The sequence below is a fragment of the Periplaneta americana genome, chromosome 4 (assembly GCF_040183065.1).
Source record: "Periplaneta americana isolate PAMFEO1 chromosome 4, P.americana_PAMFEO1_priV1, whole genome shotgun sequence".
In the NCBI taxonomy this organism is placed as follows: Eukaryota; Metazoa; Arthropoda; class Insecta; order Blattodea; family Blattidae; genus Periplaneta; species Periplaneta americana.
In genome coordinates this window covers 145,504,492-145,521,258 of record NC_091120.1, presented here as the reverse complement: position 1 = coordinate 145,521,258, position 16,767 = coordinate 145,504,492, and positions in this window count along the sequence as shown.

The following is a 16,767-nucleotide window of genomic DNA, read 5'->3' as shown; positions in this document are numbered from 1 at the left end:
CAAAACTCGAGTGGGATTTAATTGACTATTACACGATTAGAAGAAAGTATATAAAGATTAGAAGTAACGAAGTACTCCAATACAATAAAATATTAATTGACTTACGAAAATACAACTGTCTTCAAATGTATTATTGTACCATCTCAACATTACAAATATTACGCTAGATGCATGCTAGATGGCAGTAGTGAGCAATGCCTTCTCGTAGAGAAGTTCTCGATCTATTATACAGGATGGCAATGTTACTAGTCAAGAAGGCTTTGTTGATTCAGTTTCATTTTTATTAAAATGCAACATTCCACTTCAATTATCCGAATCCCAGTAATCAACGTCACTTGACAGAAGATTTTCAATAAATCTTAATATTAAACAATCTCTGAAACGTGACTATCCATAACATTATATAGCAGAAGCTATAACATAACCTAACTAATATACACAAGTGTTAGAAAAGTTTTAATTAACGATGATGGCATAAAAAATAAACATGAATAATTTTAAAAGAACTAATTATTGAATGTACAATTTTCAAATTTGAATGTGGTTGGTGGTTCAATTGATGTTATATTGGACGTGTGCGTAATAGAAGTGGAACTCGTTGATTTAGGCCTACATGGTGTATTCAACTTATTCAGAATATCCGAATGAATAATTTTAAAAGGAATAATTATTGAATGTACAATTTTCAAATTTGAATGTGGTTGGTGGTTCAATTGATGTTATATTGGACGTGTGCGTAATAGAAGTGGAACTCGTTGATTTAGGCCTACATGGTTTCAACTTATTCAGGATTTCCGAATTGTGCTTTTCATTTATTTGTAAATCGGATTTCAGAAGCTGCATAGGTATGATCAGTGATTTTTATTAATTCTTGTTCTTGAATGCCAGTGCGAGTCATATTTGAAACTGCTGTGCAACGACTGGAGTGGTCTGGATGTCAAAAAAAAAAAAATATATATATATATATATATAACGGTACGAAAGGACGTATATATATATATATATATATATATATATATATATATATATATATATATATATATATATATACGTCCTTTCGTACCGTTTTATTGGTCAAAAGTAGTATGACATAGTAAGAGCATAATAGTCACTATAAAAACTCATTCTCTGACTCGCGATTACGTTCTGTAATCACAACCTTCGAATGTAGAGCGTGCTGTTCCTCGTTCGAAGCTCGACGGATGGCTGCGGAAGGCAGTTCAAGTACTTAGTAACGTACGAATAGTGCGGGACAATGACAAACGATCATTCCGTACAGTTTGGGAGGAAGACTATTTTTGTTGTGCGTTCGGTGAAAACGTAAAGTGTTTATTATGTTGTAAGGCACTGTCAGGAACACTACTGAGCAACATAAAACGACATTATACACGCTCTGCCATCCAGGACATGCCGAAGTGACAGCGAAGCTGTTTTCTGTAATATGCATTCCTATAGCAAAGTTGTTATTATTATTATTGTTATTATTGTTATTATTATTAGTCTATTATTATTATTATTATTATTATTACTTACTTACTTACTTACAAATGGCTTTTAAGGAACCCGAAGGTTCATTGCCGCCCTCACATAAGCCCACCATCGGTCCCTATCCTGTGCAAGATTAATCCAGTCTCTATCATCATATCCCACCTCTCTCAAATCCATTTTAATATTATCCTCCCATCTACGTCTCGGCCTCCCCAAATGTCTTTTTTCCCCTCCGGTCTCCCAACTAACACTCTATATGCATTTCTGGATTCGCCCATACGTGCTACATGCCCTGCCATCGCAAACGTCTGGATTTAATGTTCCTAATTATGTCAGATGAAGAATACAATGCGTGCAGTTGTGTTGTGTAACTTTCTCCATTCTCCTGTAACTTCATCCCTCTTAGCCCCAAATATTTTCCTAAGCACCTTATTCTCAAACACCCATAACATATGTTCCTCTCTCAGAGTGAGAGTCCAAGTTTCACATTATTATTATTATTATTATTATTATTATTATTATTATTATTATTATTATTATTACTGTTATTGTTATTTTGGTGATTTTATTTCAACAGATATGATGAAATAATTTTTCAGGGGTGCAACGTGCACTACAGCTTCAAGAATTGAAAGCACTTCATGAAAGGCCAAGTATTGAAGAGAGTCGAACAATTCAGAGTCTATGTTTAGAAGCAAGTTACGTAGTATGTTGGGTGAACTTGTAAAGAGATCTACGGTGCCTGAACAAAATATAGTTAATTATATCTCTGTACTGGAACAGCTCAAATGTGAATTCGCAGAACATAGATTTAGTGATTTTAGATGTATGGAGAGTGATATTAATCTTTTTGTTAATCCTTTCATAGTACATTTAGTACAGTCCGTGAGTGAAGTTCCAGGACGAGTTAATTGATGTACGAAGTCACGTAGAATTCAGAATTAAATGCAGAGAATATGACTTGACAAGCATAGAAATTTATTAAAAAATGAACCAAACGAAATATCTCAAGATGAGCTTATTCGCTGCCTCGACATATGTGTGCGAACAATTATTTTCGAGAATGAAGGTTGCTAAATCCAAAAATCCAAACATAGGTCCCGATTAACAGATGAACATCTTTTGCACATTGCAGTAAATTCGTTGGAAATAGATTTCCGATTACTTGCAGAAAAGAATCCACATGTTGCATAGGCCGCAATGTATGGTGGTATATGAAAATAACGTTACCTATGATATAATAGTATCACAACTATATAAAATATAATATAATAAATAATGTAATAACTAAATATTACAATGTATACTCTCTCCTTTTTCAATTTCAGTTTATTATACGTATTTGTAAGAGGGTGTGAGCGATGGCATGGGCGGTGCTGCTATGTAGTTGCGGAGCCCAGTCCGTAGACTATGTGTGTTATGCAGTGCAGCATCATCCGTGTAATCGGTACTTTGATAATTTTGAGCATACCTGGTATATTTGGTTTTTAAAAAATTATATTTCTTTGCATGTGCCTCCATTTTCTCCAGAACAAGTGAAAGTAGACAGTTCAAATTTCGATTTCTTTTTTATCTTACTACATTATGTCAGTCAAGTGGTAATTAACGTTGGCCTATTGATAGAAAATATAGCTTAGAAATCTCTGTAGGACTCAAAAATTTTTCAAACAATAATACAATGGAAATAAGTTAATTCGACATTCGATGATTGGAATAAATGTCTATTTCCCTAGTAATTACTTTTAAAACTAATGTTGATAATTAACATTGCATTCCAAATTATTTTTTTAAGCTTACATTTTTGGTAAATTCAGTAATTTCAACGAAAATAGTGACGATTCTAGAATCTTAGAGAGTGTTCATGAAATGACATTACTTTTTCTGTTTGCTATAAAACGTTGTCTTTAGTACGGTAATTAATATCATTTTAAAACAAAACAAAATATTGTAATTTTTATGTTTTTATGTTGTACTAGCTGAAAGCACCTTTTTGCTTTTATTTTTTATTAAATTTATAACACTTTTCAGAAATCTCGGAAACTCAACTGTAGACAAACAAATTGAATTGTCTTTACTAAGCTTTTCTCGTCAATAAAGATGAATCTTTACATAGCATCACTTACATGAATTAATAAACTTCTTAGCCAAATGCCTGCCAGGGTCAATTCAATTTAAAACAGCTGTACAACAGGCACCGAAAAGAAAACATTTCATCATGTACCTTACGTCCAACTGTTTTTAATTAATTAATTAATTTATTTATTTACTTATTTATCTATTTATTTATTTACTTATTTATCTATTTATTTATTGATTGATTGATTTATTTATTCATTTATTTATTTATTTATTTATTTATTTATTTATTTATTTATTTATTTATTTATTTATTTATTTATTTATTTATTTATTAGTTCCCGCGAAGCTCTTCTGAATGACTTCCGCGGGCTTCGCTCATACGCGGCTTGAACATTTGCAACTATTTCGTCGGATGTTCTACGACCACCACAATGCTTCTTCAACACCGATCCTATAGCTAAAAATGTATCGTGCCACTTCTTAATGCTTTTAGCAGTTGGAGCATCATAGTTAAACACTCGCCGATACTCCCTTGAACTATAACAATTGATTTAAATTCCACATACCACAACACAGTTTGCGCTTTCATCTGCGGTGTCGCCATTTTGACAATCGATCAATCTACGAAAAGAAACCGTGTCTGCGCAACATCTACCGACAGGATTCGAAACTTGTTGAGTTTTCCTTTCATTTTTTTTTCTTTTCCAATTACTCTTTCTTCATAAGTACCAGGTCGAATTTGACCCTTTCCTTTTGAAAGAATTGTAGGAGATCATATGATAAGTTATAACCTAAAATATTTCAAGGCAACGTTATCTACCAATAGTAGAGTGAGCAAATTGATACGGTCATGTATGAGGAACCGGTATATTTTTACTTATTAGTGGATTTGGATGGTTGTGGAGGGATGCTAGAAATTTTGTACGAAGAGTTTTGATATAATCTGAAAAGTATAGTATCCCAAGATCATCATACAGTTGGCTATTTCGGATGAGATAGTCCGCTCCAGTGATGGTTCTACAGATGGCTCGTTGAAGTCTGTCTAGTCGTTTAAGATATCGTGTATGTGCTTGAGCCCATATTTCATAGCAGTATGTCATGTAGGATCGAATTAATACTTTGTACAGAATTGTTTTGATATTTAAAGACGTATAACTCTCGAAAAATGAATAGAGAAGCATATATCTTTGGAAGGCCTTCTCACGAATATGTGTGACGTGATGTTTAAAAGTAAGTCTCCTATCAAGAAGAACTCCAAGATACTTGACGGTAGTTTTGAAAGGTATATTTTCATTTTGGATGGTGAATGGCTGAAATTGCCGCGGAAATCTTCGTGTAAAAACAACTGCTTGCGACTTGGAGCCATTTATCTTGAGACGCCATTTTGTGGACCATTGGGTTATGATATTTAAGGCTTCCTGCATTTGTAGACAAGCAAACTGAATGTTTATGTGCTTAGTATAAATAACAGTATCATCAGCGTATAGCATAAGTTTACATTTGGATTGAATTGGTATATCAGACATATGCACAGTACAGTGTTGGACTTAAAACCGATCCTTGAGGAACTCCTACAGTTATTGTGTGAGCGTTAGAGAGATAGCGTCCGTCTTGAACACGAAAGGTTCTATCTGTAAGATAACTGGCGATAAGTTGAATATAATTTACAGGAATGTTAAGATTGTGAAGTTTATATAACAAGCCGGTGTGCCAGACAGTACCAAAAGCTTGCTGGATGTCAATAAATGTAGCTACTGTATGTTGTCCAAGTTGAAATCCTCTTTGGATGGATGTTGTTATTCTGTGAAGTGCTTCTCTGGAACTATGTTGAGGTTTAAATCCAAACTGTTCATGGTGGATGGCATTTGGTGCAGTTAAATATGGCTTTAGTCGTGCCAGAATGATACGTTCAAAATTTTTTCTAAGGAAGCTGGTTAGGCTGATTGGTCTATAACTTTGGGGTAATGTTGGATCTTTTCCCGGCTCAACTATTGGTATAATATGTGCTGTTTTCCATGCTGTTGGAAAATAATTATGATGTAGACATGAGTTGAATATCTTTGTTAAATGTGTTACGGCTCTTTTTGGTAATTTCTTCAATATGGCTGGTGTGATTTTATCCGGGCCAGGTGTCTTCTTCGGTGCTTTCCTTTCATATAAACGTACTTGCGTCTAGAGCCCAACCATCAAAAGCTTCCACTCAAAGTAGTTAGAATTTCACTCACCAGGTGGCAGTGGTGTTACAGTTTTCGTATTAATAGAATCTTTTGGCGCTAGATGGCGGCAACATGCAAAAACAACTCAAAATATTGGAAATGTGGCTAAGAAACTGGAGAATAAAAGTCAATATAAGTAAAACTCAAGCCATCATTTTTACCAGAAGAAAGCCAAAAATACCAGATCACCTCAATCTCTTCTCCGAAGATATCTACTATAAACAATCTGTAAAATACCTCGGCGTCACACTTGAGAAACAACTTCGATTTCATCACCATGTTGAAGCAGCTCGTAACAAAGCATTAGCCAGATTCATTCATCTATATCCATTGTTGAAGTCAACTTATATCAGACTGCCCTTGAAATAAATCCTTTACACTTCTGTTATAAGATCTCAAATGACCTATGGCTGCGAAATCTGGAGCAATACAAAATTCCAAATTATCAGACGTCTTCATGCTATACAGAGAAAAGTATCCCTAACTATCACTGGTGCAGACTATACAACCACCAATAAACAACTACAAGACATTCTTGAAATAGAATCATTCTACGACATTATACAGAAATTTACAGAAAACTTTCATAAGGACTTGCTATACCACCCCAATCCTCTGATAAGAGCCCTGGCAACAAGAGTATAAAGTAACAACTACCGCCAAGATCGGTCACCTCAGTTAAAAATAAAATATTCCTGCTTGTTAACCATCTCTGTTAAAGTAAAAGCCTTTTAAGGCTGACACTTATGTACCATACATGTTCCTGTTAATAAAAAAAAAAAAAAGTGTCTGTGTTTTTGATCAAGTTAAAAGTTATATTCGTGTTAAAATGAGGTGTTAACAGTTAAATAATGGGGAAAAAATTTGTTTGCAAGCTGTGCGACAGGGAGTATGATTATTATAATAACCTTAGGAAGCATGTAAATAGCAAAGACGTTTTATAGTTTAATAGATCTCATCTCATCCTGGGACAGTAGACGAAATTGCTCCTAAACTGAGACAAACTGACTTGAGAAAATACAAGTTTAAATGTTCTTATTGTGACAAAATGTTTATTCAAAAATATCATGCTACATTTCATGAGCGGAAAATTCATGGTTTGCTTCTAACTCAGCTATTCATGAAAGTAAAAAATGCCCTTTATGTAATTTTACTTGTGGATCAACAGAAGAATTATGTAATCATCTGCATACAGTACATTCTATTCGAGCCCCTACAGCCGAGGCTGCGCAGAAGTTTAGAGTAGGGACAAATTAAAGCTTGCGTCCGCCGCCATGCTTTGGGAGAAGCACCGGCTAGCAGACGGATGTACTATACAATGCTGAATGTTTAATATATATGTTTGGTGTCTTTTATAAATCAATCTGAATGGATAAATGAAAAAAATCCTATTAACATTTAAAGCGACCACGTTATGGACATAATCAAGCTTAGTTACCGTTAGTTTGATATGAAACGAAAGAAAACTGTAGCAATTTGATACCGTAACTAGAGATGTTGTATAGTTATTTGGCAACATATAGAACGAACAGAAATACAAATGCATATTGTAGTAATAATTCAGATGAAAAGAAAATTATTAGTATTAACTATTATTAACAAAACACTGTCTGTGTAAGACGTTACATTAGGCCTATATTGTAAACATGTTTGCTTTGATGTGGACGAGAAATGAACAATTGTTATTTATTCGCTTCCATATCACATAATATAGGTCTACACCTGTAAAATAGAAACACGTATCTAATGTTTTAGTTAGAAATATAAATAGGCCTACCATGCAATAGCTTATTATCACAGCTGTAGTATGAAATAAACGTCACATGCATGAAATAGTCATATAATAGAACTCAGGCCTAGTGTACAGAACATCTTGCCTGTTGATTTATTATTATTATTATTATTATTATTATTATTATTATTATTATTATTATTATTATTATTGACTCCGTTAAATATTGTCTTACAATATTTTTATGTAAAGTCGTGTTGTACTGGTAACCTTAAGCTGTGTTCTAACATCTGCTCTTTATGTAGTACTTTCATTTATTTGGTTATTTAATGACGCTGTATCAACTACTAGACTATTTAGCATCGATGGTATTGATGATAGCGAGATGATATTTGGCGAGACGAGGCCAAGGATTCGCCATAGATTACCTGACATTCACCTTACGGTTGGGGATATAAGAAAAAACCCAACCAGGAAATCAGCGGGAATCGAACCCGCAACCGAGCGCGACTCCGGACCGACAGTCCTTAGCCCACTGAGCTACGTCAGTAGATCTTTATGTAGGCCTGCTTCTATTGTCAGTTTAACAAGTTTGAAATATGTTTCTCGGGAGGAATCTGGGATCAATTTTCTAAAATATGTTCCTATAAGTGTAGAAAGATTGTACAAGTGTTCTACTTCTAGAGCACATTGTTTTCACACGATGTAAGAGTGGGTAGTAATATCCCATTGAACTGTCAACATCTATATAATCGCTCTTTCACTTAAGCGGCATATTTTTATAATCTCAGATGATGGTATGACAAGACTCCCATTATTCTTTCGTTAAAAAAATAAAAGAGATTTTGTTTACTGCTGGTAGGCTACGTACCATAAATTGAGTCTTTAGATTAATACGCCATATTTTTCTTAATGATTTAACAACTAAGCCAACAATGAATACAATCACATTTTGACAATATTGTGTCATTGAGAATGATGTAAGAATGAGGGAATTGCAATCAATGTTTGCAGTAGAAGAGTCATATCGCCTCTGATTCTCAAAACACTGAGGATTATTATTATACTTCGCACGAAAACATGACGACCTTCCCTCATCCCCTTCACCAGTTAACTGCTGGCACGCGCAAGGGATAAAGCCATAGCCGAGTTGCCAATTCTTGAAGTCATTGTGATTTGCGAATGTTTTTCAAACTGTGTTCCGTGAAACCTCGATTTTCAGCGAGACTATATTATCTTTGTAAATATACCTCAATTTATAATTACTAAAACAAAATTGGTATAAAAATGAACAAACTTATTTTAAAAACACTTTATATTTATATTTTCACTAACATGTTTTGTCTAAATAAACAAAGAACTGCATAATTATATAATACAGTAAGTGTTAAATTCTCATGTTACCGGTATTGAAGTTCCAGAATTTTATACTTAATTAAGGATGTTGCGCTGGTAAAATTTTCGGAAACTGTGATCATTGAAGAGGAAATTTATAGTACAAGAGAGTAAAATTAGATTTTATCCTCTTCGCCTTGGGTGATAATTTCCACGAGCGCATAAAATCTGTTTACTCCAGTGTGCTATACAATATTTTATTCATTACCGATGTAAATTTAATTTTAAATTGTAGGTTTTTTCTTTGTAATGTGTTGTTGGCGAAGAAGTTCATATATATTCATTTTAATTAATGCCAATATGTTGGTTGTCATGTAGAGAGTGATTTAAAAACATTTAATTCACTGCTCTAAGTTAGAAAACTTTTATTCACTGCTGTGAATAATGTCATTATTTAGGTTGCTAAGGACGGTGAAATAAAGACTAGTTTAGATACCAGTCATGGATAAATGTATTCCTTTTACATCATTTTTTCATAACACGAAAACCATATTAAAGCACGAAAGAATATATTTGTTTCTCTGCCAGTTTAGTTGCTGATTCGATGCAAATTTTCTGTAGGCCTAAGGAACGTTTTAAGATACGAAATATGACTTAATTAATTAAGGAGACATGTACACTTCTTATACCTTAAAATTTTGTTATATAAAATATAGGCCTAATATAACATTTAAATTTCTACACCAACTATTGAAGTTCATTCAGGTAAAAACAACCTGTATTAGTTTTTTTTTTAGCTATTTAACGACACTATCAATTACTAGGTTATTTAGTGTCGATGGGATTGGTGATAGCAAAATGGTATTTGGCGAGATGAGGCGAGGATTCGCTATAAATTACCTGACATTCGACTTACTGTTGAGAAAAACCTCGGAAAAACCCCAATCAGATAAATCAGCCAAAGCGGGAACTGAACCCATGACCGAGTGCAACTTCAGATCGGTAGTTAACTCAGCCAACTGAGCTACGCCAGTGGCTCTTTATTAGTTCTCAAGTTATTATTTTTAATGTAAAGTGCGGCATTGGCTGTAATAGCTGTTAAGTGGAAAACGGCATGAGCTTTTTCTTCTTCTTCGCAAACTATATTCCTTAAAAACCCTTTTCCTGGTAATTCCGAAAGTGCTAGATAGAATCGAATGAAATTTTTTCTGCATTCTTAAACGTAATGTACAAATCAGGCCAGAATATTTCCGCAAGTTTATTTGCTGCTGGCGATATCTGTTTCGCGTACTGTTCACGTACTGTTCGACGAAGTAAATCACGAATAAAATCGTCTATCATACCGAATTCTGTTTTAATTTGTTTATTTTCTCTTTAGTTGGTGAACCGTAATTCTTAATTTCTATGCCCCATATATATTTTTTTACCAACTCCGCCGGTTGCGTCCGATGTTAAGTGATCGTACTTATCAAACTGCCTCAACTTTCGATTACTCTATGCATAGAATTTAGACACAATATTTTAACACTTTGTATTCTTAGTTACGCTCCTCTGCAAATAAGATATTCTGTTTTCTTCGACGGTGTTGTTCTTGTGATGGTCCTCGATCTTCAGATGAATCAGGAGGCCTGACTGCGGATCATCTGCTCCAACACTCATTAATCATGGCCGGAATAAATTAAACATATTGAAGCGCACGGTATAAAACAACACGTCGACAAATGTCTAAAAAGACACAGAACGGGTGAAACCCAGCAGGTAGAGGCAATGACTGTTAGATTTGGCAATGCTGGGATCTATTGTATTTCTGCCACGCGGCTAGGGGTTGAGTAGAGGATGGGGGTTTATGAGGGATTACCAATTCCAAGAAGAGAGGCCGTCATGTTTCCGAGCCAAGTATACAGTGTGTTAGGTGCTTTGAAAATACCATTGGGTATATAGACATTTTTAGCGGACATCCCTCTCTTTGTAATATAATTTAAATAAATTATTTACGTATTTTATAACGTATATAAAATAACATAAGTAAAAATAATCCATGTATTCGATCATAGGAAATAGAAATAAACTAATAAGTGTATTTATGAGCAATATAAGGCGTTTATATTTAAAGCAATGCTTAGTTACATTATTTAGATTTACTTCTGTTATTTTATATTATACGTTAAGTTCAGTTATATTACAGTGAAGGAGGAAATCCACTAAGAAAACGCCTATATACCCAATGGTATTTTCTAAACTCCGAATGCTTTATAGAAACAATCATTCGTGCTCCCCAAACATGGCGTCGTGCGAACCTGCGCGAGAGGTTTCAAATTTGGTACACGACACCAGCGCCAATTGTGTGTCTAGATACCGTATATAAATACAACGTCTTTGATTCTATTACAGTTGATAGAGAGACTGTAGAATTTCAAAATAGGGACCAGTATGATAAATGTAAGCCTGATAAATATTCATGGGTACACCCTTTCAAATTTGAATAACTTTTAACTTTAGTATATTTGGAAAATAACTCCTTTTAAATATTACACTTCCATTTATCATACTGGTCCCTATTTTGAAATTCTACAGTGTCTCTGTCAACTGTAATAGAATGTACTGTTTGCAAATGATTACATAATTCTTCTGTTGATCCACAAGTAAAATTACATAAAGGGCACTTTTTACTTTTATGAAGAGCTGAGTTAGAGGGCAATCCATGAATTTTCCGCTCATGAAATGTAGCATGATATTTTTTAATAAACATTTTGTCACAATAAGAACATTTAAACTTGTATTTACTCAAGTCAGTTTGTCTCAGTTTAGGAGCAATTTCGTCTATTATCCCAGGATGAGATCTATTTACATGCTTCCTAAGGTTATTATCAGGCTTAGAGACTTTAGACCCGATGCATAAAAACAGTGCGGTTTCAAGTTGGAAAGCAGGACAGTAGTGGGTGGGGACAGTATTGGTAGCGACCTACCTGTCGTCCCATGTGCTTTATTTACTCAGTCATAGGCCTACTCATAATGCAGGGAGAGGAGGTACTGTTCTGATAATAAAAACAGCCCCGTACACCTAGTTCACTTTGTCAGAAGAGAGGACAGGAGAAAGTAGTCTAGTTTTGATCTATGCATGCGGTTATCTATCTGATTAGTCGAAGAATATTAACAATAACTAGGCCTATGCCAAAAGTGAAAGGCTCTAAGACGCTTTTATTTGTGCATAGTTCGAAAGTGATTATTTTGAAGTTAATAGGGATCATGTTACATGTAAATTGTGTAATGTCAGACTAAGGAGAGACAAAAAACGATACACTGAGACCTATTGCAACTCCCGAAAGCACATTTCACATATAGGCCTAGGCCCTAAATATATTTTTGTCTCTTAAGAGGGAAGAAATTCCACCTGTATCAGATTCACTTAGAAATAAAGAATCCGAGTTATTCCTAGATCTATGTGAAATGATGGTGGCTGTAAACATACCATTTAATAAAGTAAACAACCCTAATTTCAAACCTTTCATGGAAAAATATATCAATAGAGTACGGCGTACTGACTCAACGTTGCGGTATTCTTACTTGAAAAAATACTACGATAGAATATTAAGTAACATTATACACCAAATAATAAAATCTGGTTGTCGATAGACGAAGCCACTGATTCAGCTGGCAGGTGTATAGTAAATATCATGGTCGGAACCCTCGTGACTGACAGTCCAGGAAAACAATTTCTACTAACTAGTGAGGTTATAGAAAACGTCAATTATTCGTCTATTGTCAACATATTTAACAAGGCAGTGGATCTTTTATGTCCTGCCGGAGTAAATAAAAAACATATTCTTTCCTTTGTAACGGACGGGACTACATATATGCAGCGACAGAAATTAAAGACAGTTACTCCAAACTCATCCACTTAACATGTCTAGTCCATGGATACCACTGGGTTGCTGAAGAGATACGGGCATCCTTTAGTGATGTAGATTGTTACATCGCTAATCGCAAAATAATATTTTTAAAATTTCCTTCACGGGTGCTAACATTCAAGAAAATTGCACCCACTGTTCCTCTGCCTCCACAGCCTGTTACGCAGTGGGAACATGGCTTAACGCAGCAATTTATTATGCCAAATATTTCTATGTAATACTTCAGGTTAACAACTCCCTCAAGGAAGACTGTTCTGCAGTGAAGATTGTAAAATCCCTGGATTTGACGACCTTGAAGATTCATTTGGATTTCATAGAACATAATTTTGCTATTGTCCCTAAAACAATTAAACTTCTTGAAGCGTTGAACCAAGAAATGCCTGAAGCTCCAAAATTAATTGAGGAAATGATGAAAGTAATACATCAAGCATCCGCTACACTAGCTAGTAATCGTGTTAAACAGAAATTAAACTCAGTTTTGTGTTAAAACAGTGGATATGCGATATTCTGTGACAAAAAACATGCTAGCAGGGAAGAAGTCTACGGACACTGCTGGGGTAACGAAGATAGATTTCAATGACTTAGTGTTTTATCGTTTTGCACCCATTACATCATGTGATGTAGAGCGGAGCTTCTCCCAATATAAAATATGTCTTGCCGACTACCGAAGAAAATTTAGTTTTGAGACCTTGAGAATGTGTATTGTAATAAACATGTTAAACGAACGTAAATTCTCATTACTTATATTGGATAATTTATATTGTATATATTGCGGGGATACCATGTATTGTATATCATAAGTTGTGTATGTTGTGTATGATTATTATGTATGTTGTGTAAGTATTGCACATGTGCTTACGAAAGAAGACAAAAGAAAATGTATATTAATTTATTTTGAAAATTTCGCTTTATAGGTTTTTATTTTAATTTACGTAAAGATTAATTTTTTGTTCCTGCAGAATTTTTCTTCTCTAACAATCATTTTATTTTAATGCTTGATAAATTAGTTGTCTTTCTTTGGAACGTCACTGTACAACACCAGCAGACTGGACTGGACTTGGTTTCAAGTACACATGATGGAATCATTTGCGCCGGTTGATGAAGAAAAAGAGGACAATGAATACCACAGACAAATCAGACATGAAGTAACGAAAAAACTAGATACACAGGATGACACTCCATTTACAAGAGAAGAAGTAGAATCAGTAATAGAAAATATGGACACAAACAAAGCTCCAGGTGATAATGGAATCACGGCAGAGATCCTTCGACTAGTGTTCAGACTAGTGCCGAGATTCACCACAGCTATATATAACGGGTGTCTAAAGAGAAGCTATTTCCCCAGTGGATGGAAACATGCAAAAATTGTACCGATAATTAAACCGGGCAAAGAAAACTGTGACGATGTAAGTAAATATAGGCCTATCAGCCTACTCAACGTAGCAGCCAAGGTGTTAGAGAAGCTTCTAATACAACGGATAATGCATCGCATACATAAGAATAATCTTATGAATAAAAATCAATTTGGATTCACACCACAAACCAGCACCGTCAATGCCGCGATGTACCTGAAAGAATTAATCGTAGAAACCCTAACCCAAGGTCAGATGGCTGTCCTTATCAGCCTAGATGTCAAAGGAGCATTTGACGCCGCATGGTGGCCCAGCATCCTAACTTCATTAAGAGACTTCAAATGCCCAAGGAATCTCTACGATCTCTCCAGAAGCTACTTCAGTGAAAGGAGCGCTACAATCTCAGCAAGCTGTCTATCCATAAACAGAACTATCAGCAAAGGATGTCCACAAGGTTCCTGCAGCGGACCGGGCTTCTGGAACATACAGTATAATTCACTTCTGAATCTGAAATATAATAAGAACACAAAGGTTATTGCGTTTGCGGACGATGTAATGTTGGTTGTTAAAGGAAGCTGCGCTCTAGAACTAGAAAATTACGCCAATATCGAACTCCAGAAAGTATCAAGTTGGGCTCGAGAAAACAAAATCACCTTCAATGAGCAGAAATCAAAACTGCTAGTTATATCAAAAAGAAGACCAGTGATTGAACGAGATCTCAAGATATACCTCAACAATAAACAGTTACAGCAGACAGAAAGCTTAAAGTACTTGGGCATAATTTTTGACAAAAAATTTAACTTCACACAGCATGTAGAATACGTCAGCCAAAAATGCATTAACCTTATTCACACGCTATCCAAATCTGCTAAAATAAACTGGGGCCTAAATAGTGATGTTATGAGAATAATATACAAAGGAGCCATACTGCCGATTTTGACATATGGGGCACCAGTGTGGGTTGAAGCCATCAACAGAAGACACAACAAACTGAAACTACAAAGAGTGCAGAGACTCATAAATATAAAAATAGCCAAGGCCTTTCGAACTACGTCATCCGAAGCACTATGCATCCTAACAAAAAACACACCCGTAGGTATAGAAATTCAGAAGCTGGCGACAGCATATGAAAGAACGAAAAGGATCCACGAGGGAATTAAAATTGACACAGTAGAGCATTACACAACATGGCCGCATCCAGCAGATAAAATCCTGATTAAAGAAAAATCAAGTCATCAAACTTACAAAGTAGACATCTACACCGATGGCAGCAAGGGAGACTCGGGAGTTGGCTCAGGTGTCGCAATATTCATTGATCAAGAATTAGTCCATCAGCTGCAATATAAACTCCACAGGCGGTGCTCGAACAACCAAGCGGAACAGTACGCCATTCTCAAAGCCCTAGAACAGCTCGAATTACTCCAACAACTGCAAGATGTTCGAAAATCAGCAGCCATTCATACCGACAGCAGAATCACACTCGATTCGTTACGAAATTTCGATAACCATCACCACTTGATAGAACAAATTAGAAAACAGATAAGAAAGCTGGAAACATTAAACTGGACTATTCACTTCGCATGGGTCAAGGCACATGTTGGACTTGCGGGGAACGAGCTGGCCGACCACTTGGCAAAGCAGGCAGCAAGCAACAACGAGTTACCAGTGAGCTTCGACAGGATACCAGTCAGCGACATCATGCGGGAACTTCAAGAAGAAAGTGTGGTTAAGTGGGAAAGTGAGTGGCAAAACACGATAAATGGTGCAGTGACAAAATCGTTTTTCCCCAGTGTAAAAGAGAGGTTACGCGTTAATATTCCACTTAATGGAAAGGTCACAACTTTTCTAACTGGACATGGAAAAACCGGTGCTTACTTATATAGATTCAAGCTGAGGGACAACCCGTCGTGTGCGTGTGGAGCAGAGGAACAGACCGTCGACCACCTCCTTTTCGAGTGCCCGAAATTGGACAAAGAAAGACTAGCGTTCCAGCGGGAAATGTTAAGGAAAACTGGCAAGTGGACTTTCACAAAGCTTAAAATAATGCAAGAACATGTGCATACATTCATAAATTATGTCAATGTTATAAATTTAGACGAGTAAACTTAGGATAATTTAATCTAGGATAGATAAGAGTAGGCAATAGATATAATGAAAGACTCAAATTTTCACAACAGAATAACAGATCTACATACGCCTAGAGAGTGACAGAAACGAGACATAATGTGTTATATTGCAAACATACAGGCAGCAAGGCATGTAGTATTACCTTTATTGTAATGGGACATGCCGTTCAACTAATATTAAAAAAAAAAAAAAAAAAAAAAATGTCTCTCCTTCTGCCGACTCCCATCCACCTTAGACACAGTGACAAAGCTGCCTATAGTATGGCCTTAGTAAACTTATTCTATCGGGTCCAAAATCTCGATGTCTGGTTATTATAATAATCATACTCCCTGTCGCACAGCTTGCAAAGAAATTTTTTCCCCATTATTTAACTGTTAACACCTCATTTTAACACGAATACAATAACTTTTACCTTGAACAAAAACACAGTCACTATTTTCGGTTTTAGTGTTGCCGCCATCTAGCGCCAAAAGATTCTATTAATACGAAAACTGTAACACTACTGCCACCTGGTGAGTGAAATTCTAACT